Source organism: Dermacentor silvarum, chromosome 9 (assembly GCF_013339745.2).
Source record: "Dermacentor silvarum isolate Dsil-2018 chromosome 9, BIME_Dsil_1.4, whole genome shotgun sequence".
Taxonomy (NCBI): domain Eukaryota; kingdom Metazoa; phylum Arthropoda; class Arachnida; order Ixodida; family Ixodidae; genus Dermacentor; species Dermacentor silvarum.
Window position 1 is genome coordinate 133,218,721 of NC_051162.1, and position 21,326 is coordinate 133,240,046.

Consider the following 21,326-nt stretch of genomic DNA (forward strand, 5'->3'; position numbering starts at 1 on the left):
TGTCTGGAGTGTCAGGAGCGCCACGGGAACAGCAGCACATAGCCGAACGACCTATACGGTGAATGTCCCGTACACTTTTGACAAAGGTTGTACCTTTTACGTGTGTCAGTCCCAGTGTGTGGGAACGCTTTCTTTTCCTGTAAACTAAAATGGGGTTGCCAGAAGCGGTTTTCATCCATCCTCTTCACTTGATGCTATTCACTGAAACTTGCCTGCCTCTTAGCTGCACGTAGTCTCTCTCTTCTTTGGCGCTGAGCTTTCACCTACCAAGCGCATCTTGTTAGACCGCAACGTATACTGGCATCTGGCTTTCTAGCCAGCGTGTTGTCCTCCTCCTTCTTCTCTTCGTGACCGTAGGCGGTAATTTCTCGTGTTCATTACCCAGCTCGCGTGTCCTTCAAACTTCTTGCGAAACATGTGAAGCCATTTTCGGATCCTAGAAGTTGCGCTCGCTCCGGTGCTATATTCCAGCGACAAAAAATTTAAGGAAAAAAGAATTCAGGACAATCAAATAAACAAGAAAAGATGGAGCGCTCCATCATACCGATTTGCTTGCATCGCTTTTCGTACCGGAGAATTTCCCTATGTCAAACAAACTAGCACAACAGCGCCTTCTTGCTAATTACAGTTCGCTCCAGGCTGCGTCTGCAGCCGTAAAGACGCACGATAGATAAATAGATAAAAGAGCGACAGGCGAAAATCCCCGCTCTTCGCACCACTGCAGGCAGACATCGCATAACTGCACCCAATCCATTTCAAAGTCGATGCCCTGAGCGCGAGTTCTTTGTGTGCATGTCTCTTTGCGGGCGTGCACGTTCGTGCGTGTCCTTTGCCGGGGCCGCCGTGCGCATTTTTAGCCTTACCGACGTCGGGCACGTATGGCGGCTCATGTTTAAGTAAAATGTAGCGTTCTGCGAGTGAAAAACTCGCTGAATAAGTGAGTAGGCCGTCCCGCATCTAGCCTGTCATTCCCTCTTCTCCTTTTCGGTAATCGTCATTCAGTCCCCGTTAGTCGGTCACCAACACCGCTCCGTCAGAGCAGTGCGCGGGCTCAGGCGTCAAGAGGTCCCTGAGGGAGTCGCACGGCTGCTCGTTGTTCCGCGTTCATATACTTTGGCTGCCTTACTTTTTCGTCCGTTGTTCTCTTCCTCAACAGAACGGTGCACTGGTCTGAAAGCTAGAGCGCGCGCTGGCGAACATTGCTCCAAATTAACAGCGTTCTCGCAGTAAAGAAGGATTCGTTTTGTTGAAACATTGTATATGTGTCAGTTTCAGAGATGCTCTTAGTGAGTTCTTGCAAGAAAGGTTTCAAATTTGCCTAATATAATTAACCCACATGGACAGGTTTACGGGTTTCTCTATATGTTGTGTTTCACGCAGCACGAGAGCAACTGGGGCGTGTGTCGATGGCGGAACGTGTGCCCGAATTTCTTTCTTTTATACGAGAGAATTACCCTCAGAAAGAACAACGTGAGCCGAATTCACAATAGCATTTCCTTCGTATAATGATCGTTTTGCCAGCTGCCTTTTTTTCATATGGGTCAAGGTCACGAGCACGCTGAAAACACCCTCCGAATAAATTCCAAGGCTGCAGTATGCACAGGAAGCACTTCACCATTTGCACTTTGTGCTTACAAGAAATACTCGTATTGCCCCGATGCCTTAGTGTCTACGGCAATTGGTGTTACCCGCCGCTGGTAGCTCAGTCAGCTAAGGCGGTGCGCTGCTGAGTCACGAGGTTGCGGGATCGAATCCCGGCCGCGGCGGCAGCATTTCGATGGAGGCGAAATACAAAAACGCCCATGTGCTTGCGTTGGCACGTTAAAGAACCCCAGGTGGTCAAAATTAATCCGGAGCCCTCCACTACGGCGTGTCTCATAATCAGAACTGGTTTTGGCACGTAAAACCCCAGAAAGAAGAAGAAGAAGGCAATTGGTGTTGCAAATTGGCAACAGGCCATCGAGTGAATAAATATTACTGTACTATTGGCCGGACATTATATCAACAAGACGACCCATCCAGATATGTGGTCGCATCCTGTCCTCATCATCACTCCTGTTCCCTCTGAGCAGAGTCGCTATCTCAGGCCGACCTCCTTGCTTTTCCTCAAACAAATGCTTCTCGGTATCTCTGTCTCTCTAACCTATATGACACTCTCAAGCTCACCATTTGTGGGTTGATCTCTGGCAGTTGCGGCAGCATTTCAGCGCGAGCGGAATGCTTGAAATTCCGTGAGAAGGAAAGTTTCGTGTACTGAGATTCGGATGCGCATCGAAGAACCACTGGTGGTCATTAATAATTCGAAGTCCTTTACAACTGCTTCTTTCGTAGCCGCTGTGTTGCTTTGATCGTTAAACCCAGTCACTATTCCTCAAAAACAACAGAGTGCCCGCCTGTGAAAACACTGTCTCTCTTCAAGTGCACCGGCATAATCTCAACTCCTACCTTCTCCTTCTCTCTCCCATTCATTTGTACTCCCCCTCTCCACGTGTAAGGTAGCAGACTGGACAAGTCAACCTCTCTGCATTTCCTTCCACCCCTTTCTAAGGCTGATCGCCTCGCTTGAAGTTGTGCCCACCACGATTGTGACTGCCCTGACATTTCCTGTATGTTTGAAAACGCTCGTCTTCTGATACGCCGACACTTCCTAAAGCAGCACCCAGACCAGCTTGTTGCAAATGTTTCGTTCCCTCCCCGTGTTCGTGGTCGAGGCTTACCGCGTCGTGCTTGAGTACTGTTATACAAGTTAAGGTTTGGATCTGTATTAGTGCGTGAACGCCTATACCGACAAGGACGTGTGGACAGCCCGTCGTGTACGTTTTGTGGCTCCTGTGAGACACTTGAACATCTCGTTTTAGAGTGTCCCGCATTCCTTGCGCAGCGCGCATTGCTAATTAAGGAATATGGACTTATTGGACTGCAATGTGCCACCCTTGACGATTGCCTGTTTCCAAGGGGCTACGCTGCTCGACGTGACCAGGCCCATCGAGCCCTGCTAACATTTCTGTGGGATACTGACTTGGCGTCCCGTTTATAGACATTATTTCTGTCTTTGTGTTGTTCTGTCTGTGTCTCCGTCATTTCTTAATTTCTTCTTTTGTTTCCTCCTAATTTCATTTCCTCTATTCCCTCCTCCTAAAAGAGTGGGCAGGCGTTGTGCCCCTGTCGGTGGCAGTTGTCAGATTGCTCACTCCCTATTTCCTTCGTGTGCTTAAATCAACTCGCTATTTACTTTGTGCCATCAATAACAACGCAGGTGGCGCCTCGTTGAGTGAACTGACTAAACACTGAATGTCATTTCAGCTTTTACTTTACAAGAACTGAAGAATTACGTGACATTTGTAATTAATTTTGGTAAGCGTTGCTGGAGATATTCCAATAATATATGCAGAATTATTCTTGTCAATTTATGACAAGAACAATTATGGCGTTGGCTTTGTCTCCTGAGCTAGCTTTGCCTGACCAGTGTGCGCATCTTGTGGGGCATAAACCCCCTTAGAGTGAAAGTTCCATGCCTTCTAGCCAATGTCCCAGACATCTGCAACCGGCAGTAGATCGATAAACGAGCCTTCTTGGCTGCTCTTGCTTCGACGTGATTCTTGTGTAGCTCGCGTTCGTCTTTCGGTGACTTCAAGTGCGCATCTTAGATGTGGGATCTGCGTCCGATGTAGAGTGTGTGATTATTTGATTTCAAGTTTAGCCTGGAGATAAGCTTGTTGTGACGCTCGTCAACGACCTTGCTTCTGACAAGCGCAGCGTTATTTAATGGGCCGCCCCTACGTGAGCTATTTTGGTATATTCAATAAAACCATTCAGATTAGCAAGACCTCGTCAAGTGCAGCCTGAATTCGCCTCACATTGGGTTCTCAGACCTGATGATGATGAATATTTAATGGCATCCCTTTGAAACGGGGTGGTGACGAATAGGTATCTAGCCTTCTAGACTCAATCAAGTATGTTATACATGTTTGTATTTTTTATCTAGCATTTGTGTATATATTTCATTATTCTTTTCTTTTGCAATTTATACCTCGTACCGCTACCTATGACTAAGAGATCAAATCAGGTCGTATCAATCTATTCCATGCTTTTTTTACAACAATACTCTAAACGCCTCTTGCTTATCTCGACTGCTGACCAGTTGATGCTTCTGTCCACTTTAAACCTAAGCGCTTTTGGAAGGTGTACGTTCCCTACGGTTCTCGCTGGGTGAATCCCGTCTCATTCTATTAGGATGAGCTGAGTGGTCTCCGGGTCTTTGCTGCAGCATACAAATGCCTCATCTAGTTCCGAATATTTGCTCCGGTATGTTTTGGCCCTTAGGCAACCAGCTCGAGCAAGGCGCTGCCCTTTGTGTTGTCGTACAGATTTCCCCTTCTAATTTCTTTCTTGTCACTCTTGTAAATATTCATGGTCCTTTTTGTTTCCATTCTTTGCATCCAATTCACTGTCTCTATTTCTCTCACTTCCTTTCTGATGACTCCTGGTTGTCAACTTACAGTTTCGATTATCATGTACGTGGTTGCCAACTTCCTTGACTTCTTCCTCCATTCTGGGTCCTCGCTTTTCAGGTACAGATACTTGTGCCCTTTCGCCTGTAATTTATTTTCGTCCATGTTCCTGAGCCTTTCTTCAAAACTAATTTTGCTCTGCGCTTTTCTGACTTCAAAAGAGGCGCAACCCATGTCACCCTGCACTGTCTCATTTGTGGTATTACCGTGGGCTCCCAAAGCCAACCGGCCTACTGATCTTTGGTTAACTTACAAACCCGACAAGATATCCGATTTTAAGCATAGAATGGCATTTGCGAATGTTAGCCCTGGCATCACTACTCCTTTCCAGATTCCACGCACCACCTCATACTTATTGTGGCCCCACAGTGCTCTGTGTTTCATTATTGCTGCATTCCGCTTCCCTTTTATTTTCAGATTATCTTAGTGGGTGCTTGAGTAAGTCTTTCCTTCGTTTATGTAGACGCCGAGGTATTTATATTGCTTGACTATGGGTATGACTTGCCATTGAATTGACACCCCGCAATTACTCGTCTGATTTCTCTGTGCTTAACTTAAGGCCTAGATTTGCCGCTGCGATTCCACAGATATTCGAAACTGTCTGTAAGTCTCTTGTGTTGTCCACTAGAAGCAATATGTAGTTCGCATACATCAGTCCAGGGACCTTCTGTTGCACCATTTGTCCATTAGGCATGTAGGATAAATCAAACCCAAATTGGCTGTTTTCCAGTCGTCTTTCTATGCCCTAAACATAAAGCGTGAACAACAATAGAGACCGAAGAAATCCTTGCTTCAGTCCTTGGGGAATTCCCCCAACTTTACCTTTTCGACCTTGTCATACAACTTGTACTCGGTTGTCTCTATATATCTTCCTCAGCAGGTCCACGAAGTCGTCATCTATACCTTTGTGCTTCAAAATATCCCATAATATTTCCATGTCTACGTTGTCATATGCCCCTTTAATATCTATAAATGCTATTGATGAAGGTCTATTCTGAGTTACTGAAATCTCTATGCACCGAGTTAGTACAAACATATTATCCTGTAAGCGTCTGCCTGCCCTGAATGCATTCTGTAGAACCCATCCTTTCGCAGGCGTTGTGCTCCTCCTGGTGGCTGTTGCCATCGAGCTCTTTTCTGTGTGTTTAACTGTGTGTGCAAATAAATAAATAAATAAATAAATAAATAAATAAATAAATAAATAAATAAATAAATAAATAAATAAATAAATAAATAAATAAATAAATAAATAATAATAAATAAATAATAATAAATAAATAAATAAATAAATAAATAATAAATAATAAATAAATAAATAAATAAATAAAGTTATTAATTAAATAATTAAATGTTGGTTGCCGTGTTTCGCCATTTTCCACCAGTATCTAACTTCGGCGATAACTTCGAAGCTCGCAAGGCCAGGACGACATCCATCCTGTAGTCCTAGCTCTCGAAGAGACCAGAACATTGAGTGCGGACGCATATATATCGCCACTGCAACGACGATGTCTTCGAGGCTCGTAAGGCCGGGATATGCCGCCAGTATCATTCACAAGCGTGATGCTGCAGGCCTATAGCACTCGAAGCCACCGGCTGTGCGTGTGCCGATATGCGGTGCCTTCGTCACGACGGCCACTCCGAGGCTCGCGAGGCTAGGATGTTGAGGTCTTCCAGCGCGAGTCATCCTTGCGGCCTGACCTTTGGACTATTGAGCTCCGTGCCAGCAGCATCAACGAAAGCACAAACCACGAGCAACACAGACGGTGACCAGAAAGGTTTCCGGAACGCCCAGTGGTACTGGCTTAACCCTTTATTGACGAGTGTTGCCTACAAGCAACACACAAAAAAAGTTTTTCTTGCTGAGTTTCAGTATTGAGTACGAATTTTCTGGCTAAATGTCTTCGGCCAACACTGAATGACAGGCAGCAAGCGTCATTTGTTGATTTAGAGCAGGAATACGGGACGAGGATAAAGAAGTTTGGCACTCGACTAACTGTCTTTTGAAAGCAAGGTCCCAGGAGACCACTGGCACTCACCTCCACTCACACTCACTGGCTCTCACTCACTGGCTCTCACCTCCACTCACACTCACTGGCACTGACACTCGCCTACACTCACACTCACTGGCACTCACTCACACTCACTCTCACTCACACTCACTGGCACTCTCCGCCATGCGTTCGCTCTGCATGGCGGAGAGCAAACGCAACGGCTCCCGTCGTGCGAAAGGCCGTGGAGGGATGTGAGGGAGGGAGGGAGGGAGGGAGGGAGGGGAGGTGACGTTTATCTGCGGCAATAAATGCGTATCTTGCTACCGGACGCAAGCGGAACTACAGTGTTGCGGAACTGGCGACTCAATCTCCCACGCGAAAGGAGGAAAGCGGGAAGGCAGCGCGGGAGGGAGGGGGTGCGGATTCTACTCTGCCACCAACTGCGTACTTGTACTTTGCGCGGATGAGGGTTGTCGCGCGCACCGTATATTGAAAGCGATCTCCACACGGCTCTGACCTTCGTAGGTGATGTGCTTTCGCCGTTCAGTTTAAGTTGAATCGACAGACCGCATGAACCTTCGGTGGCTGCTCCACCGCGCTTGCTCACGCCAACGTTTTGACAGTGCATTGTCCGCGGTCATCGAGTGTGATCTATTCATGTTCGCTTGTGCAGTGCTGACACCATGCTTGTTAATTTAGTTAGTAAGCGAATCTGTCCAAGTTTATCCAGCCGATAAAGCTATTATCCTTATTCCGTATACCCTACTAGTAAATTTGCTATCGCAATTCATGCTTCGCCTGTCGGGCGAAACTGCGACTTTTTTATTTTCTATTTATATATATTGGAACAACTATATTGCCGTGGGTATGTGCTAGTGATGACGAGGTTGAAGTAGCCGGGTTGTTAGGTTAAACGTGGAGACGAAGAAGACGTTGTTGGTTTTTGTTGACGACTGTTGTCTTTGTTGGTGCTGTTCCGCGTCCTCGTCGATCCCACATCATTACGATATATATATATATATATATATATATATATATATATATATATATATATACAGTAGCCCTAGGGGAATAACTCCTTCGTATTAAAGCACTCGGCAAAGTTCGGCATGAATACTAGGCAAACGAAACTTTCAGTAATCGAAATAATCTACTACGCCATGTCGACCACACTGTACTATTAAGTGTATAAATATTGTAGTTATATGGGACTGAGATGAGGTGTTCTCCGGGACAGTTGCTGGCCCTATCTGTGCAGCTTTGCCTTGTGAGTGTTAGCAGCGTTTTATTTTTTAATGCGTTAGCATTAGGAGTGGCAAAATGGCAAAAGGTGTAACTGGTGTGAAGTGTGGGAAGCCGGTCACGTGGTCGAGTTAGAGAGGGTATGGGAGAGCTTGGTAGATCGTATGCATATATATATATATATATATATATATATATATATATATATACATTCATTTATGAAATATATTCATTGATTTGTTTTATATAGTGCAACTGACGGTGGTGACGTAATGCTGACGCATGTCTGTCTCATCTACCGCTAAATCGCCACTGAATATTTTGCTCAATCTTTGTCACTTAAATAACTTGTATAAAGAAATATGCTAAAACAGCCTCCATTTACATATGTCGTTAAACAGTTCTAAGGAAATGCTTTCTCTTTTGCTTTCCATGTATACGCGTCTGTTTACTTTATGTGGTAAATGCTGAAATATTAGGCTCCTCAGTTGCAGACTATTTTTCTTTCATCGCGCTTAAAGTTTATCTCCAAGAAGCGTTGAAGAAGATGTTGCACACCTGTTCCATCACCATCATTCTATGTGCTGTCAAAGATATTTGTATAAAGAGGCACGTACTTCTCAAGTCAAGCACATTTTAAAAATACCACGGATTGACACAAGGAATTTAGGGGTGACTCGGAAGCTACATGCTTTCCCGACATGGCAGAATCAGGTAGGGTTTGTGCCGAGAATAGTAAAGTGTAGCTGATTTGTTGCTACCAGGAACGACACATTCTGCACAGCGTTTCCTGCTTCCACAGGAAGCACTCGTCCATTTGAGCGATGGTGTCAAAACACTGCCCAGCTACCTTGTGCATATTTGAGAGGCCGGCACGCAATCGCCCTAATGCGTCCCAATTCCTAATCGGGGCAACAGTTCTAGGTATGACAGACACCACGTGGGAAACTTCTTGATGCGTTGCTAATGACTGGTTCATACGACTAGTGGCCGATGGAGGGAGGGCCACTAGGCGCGCACTGCATCGGGGGCTAGTGGTTGCAATTCGGGGTAAAAAAATAGAGAACTTTGAACACTGATAGCAAGTGTTGATGAGTTCTACAGAAATATTGCCTAAAAGATCTCACATTCAGGATTATTATCAAAGTGGTTGCCTTGGCAAGCTAAAGGCGATGGGACCGCGAAAACTTCCCCGATGTTATAGTTTGCCTGGAGTTGCTGACGTCTTTACTAATCTTAGCACAGCGGCCTCCAGCATCATACTTATAGCCAAAGACAATTGAGGAACATAATACTTTTTTAAAGTTGGATTTTATTGGTTAATGGTATATTACACGAACGTGGTATTTAACACGAAGCTGAAGGCAGCACCTCCATGTACGTGGTGAAAACCGTTGTCACATCACGGTCCTTTTCGCAAAAACCGCTTTTTTAGACCTAAACACCGAAATAAAGGTGTAACTACATCGCGTCGTTTGGTTGTCATGTTGACGCTGCATCCTGGATTACCATGTTAACTTGCGGTATTCTAAACGCACTTTACGGGTAGTTTTCATCGTCTGTGATGACACAATGATCTAAAGGGAATTGGTGTCAATCATCGCGCAAGCGGATGGCAAGAATATGCTTATTCTATATGGTTCCGAATGCATCCGACTTTATATCTAGGATAAATATTTCGCCTAATTGCCTGTGAGTTAATTTTGAAAAAGACCCGTAGGTACGAGGCTACCATCGATCAGCTGCTATGTGCGTCTCCTCGGAAACGACGCCCAACGTTTCTCTCTCCGGACCGTCGGTTGCGCAAATACCAATTCGCTCTCCAGTGTTATTCTTGAGATGTACGGGCACGAGTTCCCGTTTAAGGTTATCTTGTGCACCCTGCCTCATGCACACTGTGCTAACTCTCTCCCCCTTTCTAGCGCCCCTTTCTCTTAACCCATGTGCAGGGTAGCAAACCGAACACTCGTCAGGTTCACCTCCTTGCCTTTCGTATTCTTGATTCATCTCTCGCTTAAAAATGAGCGAATGCAATGTGTGTTGTAACGTACAGAGGGGTAACACAAGCATATACCGTGCTTTCCGATGAATAGATCAGTTCGGGCCCTTATCCGTATCCTAATTCATACTGGATGTTCCACCATCACGGATTGCCAAGAAATTGTGCCTCTCGTTGTCGACGTTATGTCAAACATGCTCAAAATCTATCTGATAAGTGTTCGCCCGGGCTTCTGAACTTTTTCATTGCACAAAATGAACTGTACGCGAGTAAAACCGGCAATTGATTCGCCCCGGCGAGGAAGAAGACGGCCATCAGGCCACAACAACGAGGTCGTGAGCATGCTGTCGAGCGGGCATTTCATATTGATCTTCCCGAGGCATTTCGAAAGAAGAAAATAAATATGCACGCATGGTCGGCCACTAACGTTTACGGGGCATCGATTAAAAGAAAAATGTGTGATTGCTGTTCGGTTAAAATATTGGATCACTGTGTGGTTTGCATAAGCTTTTACATAGTAAAGCTTTGAATTCCAGGCTATATCTGGAGAGGTTTTGCGATAATAATTAAGTCCCGTTTCCTACTAACTTCTGTGGCAGATTTTACAACCCGCACTCACCGTCCTGACCTTTCAATGTCATAGCGACCACATCGTGAACTGACGATAAGAATCAACCCGAACAAATACCCGGCTGCATTGGGAAATTAATGGTTGGTACAGCTACTATGGAAAGTACTGTCTCTGTATATTTCCTTTTTTTTCGTTTGATTCATCTTTACCGGCTCATTTCTATTGAACCAGTTTGAATATCAGTCACAGTGGAACAGGTATTCAAACTGGTTCAATAGAATATCAGTCACAGTGGAACAGGGATTGAATCCCGGCCCCGGCGGCCGCATTTCCATGGAGGCGAAATGCAAAAACGCCCGTGTGCTTGCGTCGTAGTGCACGTTAAAGAACCCCAGGTGGTCAAAATTAATCCGGAGCCCTCCACTACGGCGTGCCTCATAATCAGAACTGGTTTTGGCGCGTAAAACCCCAGAAAGAACCACAGTGGAACAGCAAGTCGAAATCTCACCAATATCAATCGGGTGCCGGCGTTGCGCTGCTTTCACAGCCTTTCCGTGCGGGCCCTGCGGTTCACTTTAGGTTATGAGGTTCAGGTTTTGCTATGCTTGTGGTTAGTTCACGCGCATCGGGGCAAAGCCCGGTGCGTTGTTAGAGAAACGCAGTGTCGCTTGTAGCCCCGTCTTCAGATATGACACGAAACATGATGGCTCGAAGGCCGAGAGGCTACTCTTATTCGGACCCGCTATGCATGGCGTTCTACTGCAGAGCACGAGGTCGCGCGTTCGATTCCCGCCCGCCGCGGCCGCATTTCAGTGGCTCGCGCACTTAGATTTAGGTACAGCTGTATGCCGGCCATTTTGGTAAACGTACTTGGAAACAATTTTAACTAAGGCAGGCAGGTGGAAGAGAAAGACGTAGACCCCACTGTTCTCTGTGTTGCTTACGTTTTCCTCTTGCTCTACGTTTTCCTCTTGCTCATGTGTGCCTGCGCTAAAGTGATTTTTCGAGTAGACTTTCGTGCACGCAAAAAAAAAAAAACAAAAAAAACACCAGGTGTTCATTATTCATTCCTTAACACTGCAGTTTCGGGACATGAAACCCAAAATAAATACTGATTTACTGTTATAAGTAGTTCGTTTATGGAAGTAAACGCCACAAAGACCAGCGCGGTGAGAGTGTAAGTTACCTGCACGAAGTTACCTAAACCATGCACGAAGGTCCAGTGTGGGCTGTGGAGTGCTGAGTATAGTTCTGACAGGGCTGTTTTCTTGTAACGATTTCCGGCGGCCCACCGCTATTCCATCTTGACAGAGGTGGAAATTTGAAGGTGCGATTTGCATATACCTCGGCGAGATTTGTCTGGTATATGAGCGAAAGAGTTAGGTTGCCACAGACTCTACAAAGGGCAGCATGGCTAGAAACGGGGCTTTACGTGTGATAACATCATTCTTTAAGCTTAGTATTGTGCCGAGAACACAAAGCGAATACAGGAAATACGGAGGCGAAGCGACGCAAAACGACAATTTCTTCTGTTAACTTTCCGTATAGCTTCATTCTTCAAGGAGTGATAGAGCGAAATGATTTATGGAGAATGCTGGACACTTAAGGTGTTTCATCTATTGAATATGTTATCGGGTGACAAACGGGTCACAGAATACGCAATGCGCAGAACAAATGCGCTACGCGGTATAATGCAATAATACTTTCTTGCGGACTAGTTACGTTTATAATTCAATTACGGTTTAATGCATAGCGCTTAAAAAGCGTTAGGACACAAAGTTTGTTCAGCATTTGTGATAAGGGGCCCTGTACAGTTTTGTACGAAATGACGCGCTTATGTTCTGTAGTGCGAACTGAACGTGAACTCGTGTGTCTCTTTTGGACGTATGCTATCTACGCATGTTATTACATGTAGTACTTTTACACTAATGGATGAAGATTACAAGTTGTATAGACTATTTGTTTAGCGGCGCAGATAGATGTTAAATGTCAAGTGAACTTATCCGTTGAGACATTGTTATCTGCAGTATTACGATTAGCTTCATGGGCAACTATTAATTAAATAAATAAATATTTATTTGTTTATTTATTACTGCTTTATTTCCTTCCTTTTTCAGTATAACATAGAGAAATGAAGTAACCGCGGTGCTCTTTCTCCACAGCAACGGATCTATAACATAACAGAGCAGAACAGAAAAACAAGAAAGCTTTCTACGCTTCTAAGACCAAGGCATCTATTCTATTGCAGTAGAAGTGATGCTGACATAATTTTAAATTTCCTAGTGATAAAAATGTGCCATAAAATATTAGCCTGGTTTCGACTTAGCTATATTTATCAGGAAGTTACTTTGTACACTTATATCCACCGTTTCTCACGTAAACTGCTAGCATAAGTTGGAAATGTACTCGGCACGCAAAATGTGATACTTCTCCCGTGCTGTTACTTGACAGGGAAATGTAGTATCGCGGTGTAGGTATTCAGTAAACTACTTTCGCTCTGAAAATTTTCAATCCGGACCGAAATCACACTTATTCTCCCATGCACCTATGTCGCACATTGATGAGGAGCTGTCTAAACGGAAATGCATGCTTACTTATTTATTCCCTCCTGTCCTCTTTTTAAAGTGATGTCGGTGTCCGCGCGGTTTATCAATTTATTAGCACTAGCTTAGCATAATTCATTAATCCCATTGTGTGGTCTGACAAGAGGAAACCTGAGTGATGCCAACTTTTATTTGTGTTCTCTGTACCCAAAGTTTCTGAAAATAAAAGTTTAGTTAATACTTGTCAGTTTGTCAGCTTCGGCGGCTCTTCGTTAAGAGCATACTCGCTGTTTTTTTGTTTTTTTCTGATGAGGAAATTTGGCCTGTCGCAGCTGACGCGACCCGACTAAACAAAACAAGAAATGGCTGACATTAATCAGAATTATCGACCTCCCGCAATTCACAGGCTTCGAATCTCCCCGCCCCCTCTCTCTTTCAATAATTTATATCGGTGACCTTCCTGCCATTTTCTCTCTCTCTCTCTTTTCTTTTTGTAACATGGGCGTCTCACCTTCCGTTTGTGTAAAAGTTGGATCAGCCTTATTTTCATGCCAGAGATGCTGCTTAGTAAAGAGAAAACGTAGCAAGTTTTTCAAGACAGCACACATTATTAGCCAAATTGCACACTGACTGTGGAATGCACCCCCCCCCCCTTCCTCCCCCCAAGTGCATACTTATACTTATTGTAACCATATCAGCTCTCGACAGTTGGGCAATTGCCTTTAAGAGGATGTTTTAGCTCGACGCCAACTGCGGCTTCCCTCTGCTAACACATGTGAAACGCAGAAATGATCTCAGTTGTGCATTGGCGAACTTTGCTCTCATTGTGGTACTTTTTGTCGGAATGGTCAGTCACGTGTGCCTGACGTCATACTGACGTTAAGCCTCAAATTATTTACAGTACGTACTTGTATCTTCACTGGGCGTCATCCCGCGAATGGGAAAGTGATATACACCCAAAATTTTACAAAAGTCTGAAGAATTCGAAAGCTGCATGACAAATGTTTTCAGAGATGCCCTTGTTGCGTAACCAAGATAAATCATGCCTAAGAATAAGGGCTAATAACCCCAACCCCACCCCATACAAGCCCGGCGGGCTCTACAGTAATTCCTATATATTCTTTCTATAGTATTCAAAACTTTCCTTTCTATTGAAGGCCCTCATTCAATTCCTATTTGGAAGAGCGAGCAAACTGCGGAAATATACGCGCGCGTGAAACAATAAAGCTTTCAGGAACACCATTGAAAACATATAGAAAATGTAATCTTAAGTACTCACAGTGCGTCGTCCGCGTCGAAGTCTCTGGATCGGTCAATCAGGAAGTTTCGCAGGCCTTTCGCTTCCTACAACGCGAGCTGTAATAGCCAAGAGCTAATTTTATTTCTAGAGTAAACTTTTCGCGCGATCACTTTTGCCTAGCCTAATAAAACTAAGTACGCAATACTTAAAACGCCACGCTGTATATAACTCGGTGGCACAGTTTGCGAGAGTTTATTAATGCAGTCAGGCTTGGGAAATGTTCGCTTAAACGTCGCAATTCAAGCGATTGCTTATAGTGAGCGCTGTCTCACGTCGTAGAATCGCGCGCCGGATCTGCGATTCTGCGTTCGGGCAAACGTTCGGCGGTAGTTTACATCCGCTCCTACCCCCGGCAGTTTTCGCGAGTCTTACTTTTTCTTCTTTCACTCTTTCTAGCTTCTATTGGGAGAGAAGGTTCGAACCGTTGCTTTTGCAAGAGTTCGCGGCAGATGGCGCCACTGCACAAGCGGTTACAGAGAGATGTGGCTTCGTCTTGTGCGATCGATCCATTACTCCTTTCATATTTAGCCTATAGGCTGGGAAAACAGATGTCGCTAGCCGTCGCTAGCTGCTACCAGCTGCTCGAGCGGGACTTTGTTTAGTGCATTTGTCACCAGGTCGCGCTTGCGCGCCGTATGCATTTGATTAGGCTGTCTTTAGGCGCGAAGTTCACACCGGGCTGTTAACTATACCACCGCAAGAAATTCAGTACGAGTTCCGTCACCAAAAGCGCACCGCTCGCTTTGTTTCCGCGCTCTAAAACGTAGTTCGCGAGAGACGCCAGTATTGAAGGAAGTTCGCCTACGCCGTGACGTCAAGAAAAAAAGCGAACGTAATTGGCAGCACGCCTATATTATTTTCGACTTGGGAAGCCGTGTATTTTACGTTGCATTATTGCATTTGTGTAGGTTGTCACGGACTTGCACCCGCCGTGGTTGCTCAGTGGCTATGTTGTTGGGCTGCTGAGCACGAGGTCGCGGGATCGAATCCCGGCCACGGCGGCCGCATTTCGATGGGGGCGAAATGCGAAAACACCCGTGTACTTAGATTTAGGTGCACGTTAAAGAACCCCAGGTGGTCCAAATTTCCGGAGTGCCCCACTACGGCGTGCCTCATAATCAGAACTGGTTTTGGCACGTAAAACCCCATAATTTAACGGACTTGCGCTGAACATACGACGCTTGAGAAGAACTTGAGTTTGGCCTAGTTGGTATTTACTGCATGACATGTTGACCGCTAATCAAGGACAAAGAAGAAGAAAAACACGACACGACGACACGGGCAGTGCGAGAAATATGCTTGAGAAGAAACTTGAGTTTGGCCTTGTTGGTGTTTACTGCATGACCGCTAATCAAGGACTGCCCGTGTCGTCGTTTCGTGTTTCTCTTTCTCTGTCTTTGTTACTGATTAGCGGTCAACATGTCAGGCAGACCACACGACGGCTTATGCAGACCACGGGAAGACGCTACACGAAGTCTTATTTATTCTACCGAGTGGTGCGTACAGCAGAGCAAACCATGCACTGATAACATGCAAGATGTACATCCAGAAATGTGTGTTGAGGATTACCTGTGGAGTCTGAATATAGCTAAGCTCCAAGAATTGTTTCGAAGAAATACTTCAGTTTGAGCTACCCTGTGCGACTTGATTGAGGCTAAACCCTGCGAAGAGACGCAGGCAGGAGAAACACGCACACAATCGCACAAACAAACGCATACTCCAGTACACACAGGACTGTGCTGGTAATACGTGTATTTGTTTCGGCTCCGAGCAAGTTTTCGCGCTTCTTAGTCTTCATTATTTCCAATGGCCGTAGTCACCACACAAGCTATAAGTTTGGCAGTTGATAGTATTAAATTTGCAGAAAATTCTAAGCTACAAGCACTTTCAAGCACGCTTGGCGGCTGTTATTTGAACAAACAGCTTCTTAGAGTGGAAAAATTATGTGGTTATTTTGTACGAATCGTTTAAATAGCATGTACGGTGTTCTTTCTCAGCTTTGCATAACAGCATAAGTAGGAGAAACCCACCTAGCCACCTAGTTTCTATGCTTATCACGTGTTTCATCTGTCCTACTGCTGTTGTTTCTTAGTTATTCTTATTTTGCACAAGTTTGTTTAGTACAAAGGAGTATATTTTTCTTAGGACGTCGTTGACTATTAATAATGCATATATAGGGTTTCTTAGGCTGCACAAAAATTTTAAAAATTGTCTGGGGAAAATAGCGTAACTTTAACCCTTGATCTAAATTACTCGATGAGGCGGACATTACTTCCGCGACAAATCAAATGCGTAATTGGCCAATGGGCAAAATTTCCCCTATTAAGTGTTTTTACTAATTAATTCAGAGCACATATATTGCAGTTTATGAATTGTAGCTGGTGAGTTTGATAGGCTTATCCACTTGGAACGAATTTAGAAATGGCGCTGGTTTCGAGATATGTGGCTCAGTCTTCTGGTAAAAATGCCTTGTTGTTCCACTTACTTTTTTTAAGACAGCGCTGTTTTTTAGAAAAGCTATGCAATTTACGCTCCAATCCATGTAACGGAAACGCATACGATTACGTCGGCATGGAAAAACTCCATCGGCTAATAATCAAATGATTTCTGCGAAAACCCGCAGTAGTGGATTTATTCTTACAATAGGCGAAATCGGCGTCCGCGTGAATGGAGCGCTAGGCGCATTGTTATAAAGATATGCCTCAGAATGCAGCCCAATGCAAAAAAAAAAAGAAAAGAAAAAGAAACAAAGAAAGAAAGAAAAACAAAGAGCTAGTGGATTAGTTCTCAAAAAGGATGTTAATCTATATTGTGTCTCTCATGCTATCCCCTGTTCTTCTACGTTGTAATATAAATGACGCGTCTCAGAGGGTAATCCGTTAAATAAAATACAAATAAAGCAGATATTCTGGGCGTTTATTACGCACGTCTTCTTCATATGTATATCATCATCATCATCGTCATCGTCATCATCGTCATCATCATCGGGTGTGTGCCTTTGCTGGTTCAATGCCGAGCACTCGGTCCAAATGAACGTCGTGCCAACAGAGACGTCATATGTGGTGGAAGTGCAGGGTAAAGGCGAAGTGCTGGGCTATCCAGGCTCTGGCCTCGAATTTGCGGTGACAGGAAACGAGGTTGCCAAACCAGCCATAATAGCCGCTTCGTGGGGTGTACGACAGGAGTGGTATACTCCACCCCCTTGTTGTGCGGGTAGGTGTACATCGGCCAAACTGAACGGTGCATAAACGACCGGCTCAGGGAGCATGCGCTAAATGTTCAGAAAAGAGAGGACAAGTATGAACATTTTGTTGCCCATATCATTACGTGTGGTTGCGAGGCACGATTTTACGAGACCACTATCTTAGGCAAATCTACAAACTACACGGCTCGAGTGGCTCTAGAAGCATTCTATATCCACAAAAACTCAGATATTTGCCTAAGCAAAGCGTCAATTCTTTAGCACAGTGCCGAACTCAACTATTTGAACTCTGTTGCCTGAGGCAGATAGTACTGTTAACTTTTTTAGATTTGTTTTTTATGACCTCGCATGGGAAAGGGGCGTGACACTGGTGTACGTGGTTCACCTTATAAGTCGGAGGGTTTGTTGACTGAAATAAACATTTGGTAGTAGCGCTCGTCCGCGTCTGTCGTGTCTTCGTGTGTGTGTGTGTACTTTTTTGCGCTATATCTGAAAGTAACTATGTTAGATCAACTAGCCCAACAGGCGGTCCTTCCTAAATTAAACGCCAAGCATATTTTGCTTATAGTTTTAGTCAAGCCCAGAGCAAGGTCACGCGCCAGGTAGTGCCAATTTTGTGTCCGAAAAATGTGGACCGATTCCCGCGATAGGAGAGCTCGAAAAGTCACTGGACCGATAGTGCAAACAAACACCAGATATAGTACGAATTAAGGCGGCCCGATTGTATCGAACGTAGTGCGAAGAATACACCGGATCTATTGGGAATTACGGCGTCACGTGAGTGCAACGCGAGCTCCAGCACCAAGATGTCGTCGTCATGCAGTCATTTTGTCGTATCGATTGCACTGTCGTCAACCAATTGTCGTCATGCCTTTGTCGTAACGCTGTCATCGCGATTTCTCCTTCGTCATCCCTTCGTCGTCATGCCATCGTGGACGCGCCATGTTACAGTGTTCACATCATTCTAATCATTTTAACATCACTCCAGCATCCGCATCACGTTGTCGTCACGCCAACGTCGTCACATCATCGTCGCCATTCCATGTAGTCGTCGTCACATCATTTTTGTGATGTGAGCGTCCCCACTCGTTGCAGACATTTGTGTCGTCTGTACATTTCACAAATGTATGACATAGCATGACATAAAATCATCAAGGATGGTTTCTGCTTTATTTTTAAGTGTAAGAAGAATCGCTGGAACAAACACATCAAAATAAGAAAAGCAAGGAAATCAAAGATAGATAATTGAGAACGGTATTTAGTGAAGGTGGGGCTTTCCAGTGACCAGAATTTAGTTCCATACTCAGATGCTTGTTCCGAGCCTGGCCCGCTTGTGATGTGCAGAAAGAGAAGAAGAAGATGTCTGAGAGTGCAGAATGTAAGTTTTCTGTCAACCTAAGTTGGTCAAGTATCTTGTCGTTTTCTCGAACCCTCGGGCCCCCTTACTCTTCGCCGATAACCCATGTAGTCTGTTGCGCGCACTTCAGTAAGAAAAATCCAACATTGTTCACGCATGTTGTTGTTCATTCTACGTTGCTAATGTGTCAGCAGTGCCGCTTGGCGAGCTTGAACAGCTGACTAGCAGTGCCTGCCGGGCTTCTTTCGGGCCACTGATACGAAATGTACGCAAAGTATATAATATCGTTTGTTGTCATATGCTGCTATTTGGTTAATCCCTTTGTACTTACAATAATCGTAATCACGCAACCATCGCGTATAAAAAAAATCTATAATAGCACCTATAGCACAAAAGCTGAGTTCAATCGTCCTATCGTATAGCCATGATGGCTGTTCAGTTAACGTACGGACTGCTTTATTTGCTAAAGAGATACGAAAGATAAGTTAATGTTACATGTTCACCATGTTTTCCCTGCCTGTGTGCATGTTTCTGTGGTGATGTGCTCGCCACATAGACAGAAGCGGGTCGCGGAAAAGTCTTGTAATGGCGCTCTCCGGATGGTAGGAAGTTGTAGTTTGCAACTACAAAAGTGCTCGTATCTAGCTCAGTTGTGGCAACATAACCGGCACAATCGCTACTCGAGAAATTAAAAATGCGCATGTTCAGACCATTTCAAAGCGCCATGAGAGACGTGAAGCGTTGTGATATTAGTGAGCAAAGTGAGATTCATACAGGGTGTTTCATTTTAGCTGCACCAAATTTTTAAAAATTGCCTGTGGCAGATAGCACAATTATAATCCTTAATCTAAACCGCTTGATGAGGTGGCCATTACTTCCACGAGAACTCAGAACGCCTAATTGAATAATTAACGTAATTACGTTAATTAACTCTTTAACTCATTATTTTACTGCACATCTTTCAATCTAATAATTATAACCGCTGAGTTCGCAAGGCGTATCCGCTAGGAATGATTTCTCAGGACTGAACCAGTTTCGAGATATTAATTTTCAAAGTGTCAAACGAAACGCATGGGCGTTCCAGTTACTCTTTGTGATTCAATGCATAAAACAGCGTTCTCCCCAAAAAGTTAACTGGAACGCCCATGCATTTCGCCGGACACTTTGAAAATTATTATATCGAAACTGGTTCAGTCCTGAGAATTCGTTCGAAGTGGATACGCCTTGTGAACTCGGCAGCTATCATTAATAGATTGAAAAATGTGCCGTAAAATAATGAACTAGAAAGTTAATTAGCGTAATTACGTTTATTATTCAATTAGGCGTCTTGATTTCTCGTGGAAGTAATGGCCGCCTCATCGAGTAGTTTAGATCAAGGATTATAATTGTGCTATCTGCCACAGGTAATTTTTAAAAATTTGGTGCAGCTAAAATGAAACACCCTGTATATGCTTGGCGCTTCAAAAAAAGAAAAAAATGCGCCGAATCCCGGCCGTTATAGTGTTGCGAAAATTCACTGTGCTGATGAAGGAGCAATGTTATTACTCTAGCAAAGTTAACCCACGAATGAACACGGCTGGTGTTTTCATTTCATTTCACGGACTCTCACAGCCAGTGAGGCGTTACATAGAATGTGACATCAGTAGGAGAACGAATAAGCATTGTGTGTTTACTGTGGGTTATCGAAAACTATACATTGTTGATATTGAGAAGACATATGATAGAGACCACGGAGCCGGGAAGGTGGTTCAAGTTTGATGTCGTTTCTTTGACACTTATTAGGTACACTGATCAGACCTGCTCCACGGAATACGAATTTTTGAGCCATGGTCTGCGTGGAATGAGAGATGCGTTGGAGTTGCAAACATTGCATTCGACAGGCCACTGCACATTAAAAAAAAAACATAAACAGACCAAGAGAGAGAGGCAGTACTGCCTGTTTCGTTTGTCTCCAGCCTATTTGAACAGGCAATAGGTCAAGTTATTTTTATTGCGATAGCAGTTGTACGGACGCTCGGGGCGCATTTGCGCCACCACTACTGGTGGCGGCGTTGTCATGCTGTTCTGCTTAAAGCCCCTGGAAAAAAAATGGTTGATCCCTCTTATATAGGAATCGGTATAGAACACGAAAGTGAAACGTGTCTTCACAGAAGTAGTGTAATGTTTATTGCACATTGATATATAATGTCTATTGGTGTTTTGTGGCTAAAGCGCCCTTAGGCGTTGATGCACCCACGCTGACGCCTGGTGGCACGTCTCCTCCATCACGACTACCAATGTCGATGACCATGAGCAACCGTCGTGCATATGGAAGCTGCACTACGCTGCACACGCTAGCACAACGCGAAAGACGAAGCACGTAACTGACACACTAATACAACGCGCAAGACAAAGCACGTAACTGAATCGTCACCGAGTCAAATCAGCGCGTACAGCGCGTCGTAATTGCAGCCTCCGCGATCAACTTCAGAAACATTTTCAGAGCTAATTGCAGAGGCCACGCTCCGCTGTGCTGAGTACGGTGAACGCCACCTAGGTGGCGTTGGTAGTGCTTCTTGATGCCAGCGTCCCTTCGAATGCTGGCATCGAGGCGTCGTAGTGCTGAGACCA

General features: G+C 44.6%; 2 protein-coding genes across 2 annotated transcripts in view; one reads left to right on the forward strand and one right to left on the reverse strand.

Moving 5' to 3' along the window:
• The window catches only part of LOC119464393 (thyrostimulin alpha-2 subunit), a 74,172-nt gene extending 59,686 nt beyond the window's left edge, over window positions 1–14,486 (reverse strand). The window contains exon 1 of the mRNA XM_037725336.2: window positions 14,137–14,486. The gene's annotated coding sequence lies outside the window, so the exon portion shown is untranslated. The remainder of the gene's footprint in view (window positions 1–14,136) is intronic.
• LOC119465006 (neurofilament medium polypeptide) overlaps window positions 1–21,326 on the forward strand; it is an 82,693-nt gene that overhangs the window by 42,324 nt on the left and 19,043 nt on the right. The window lies entirely within an intron of this gene.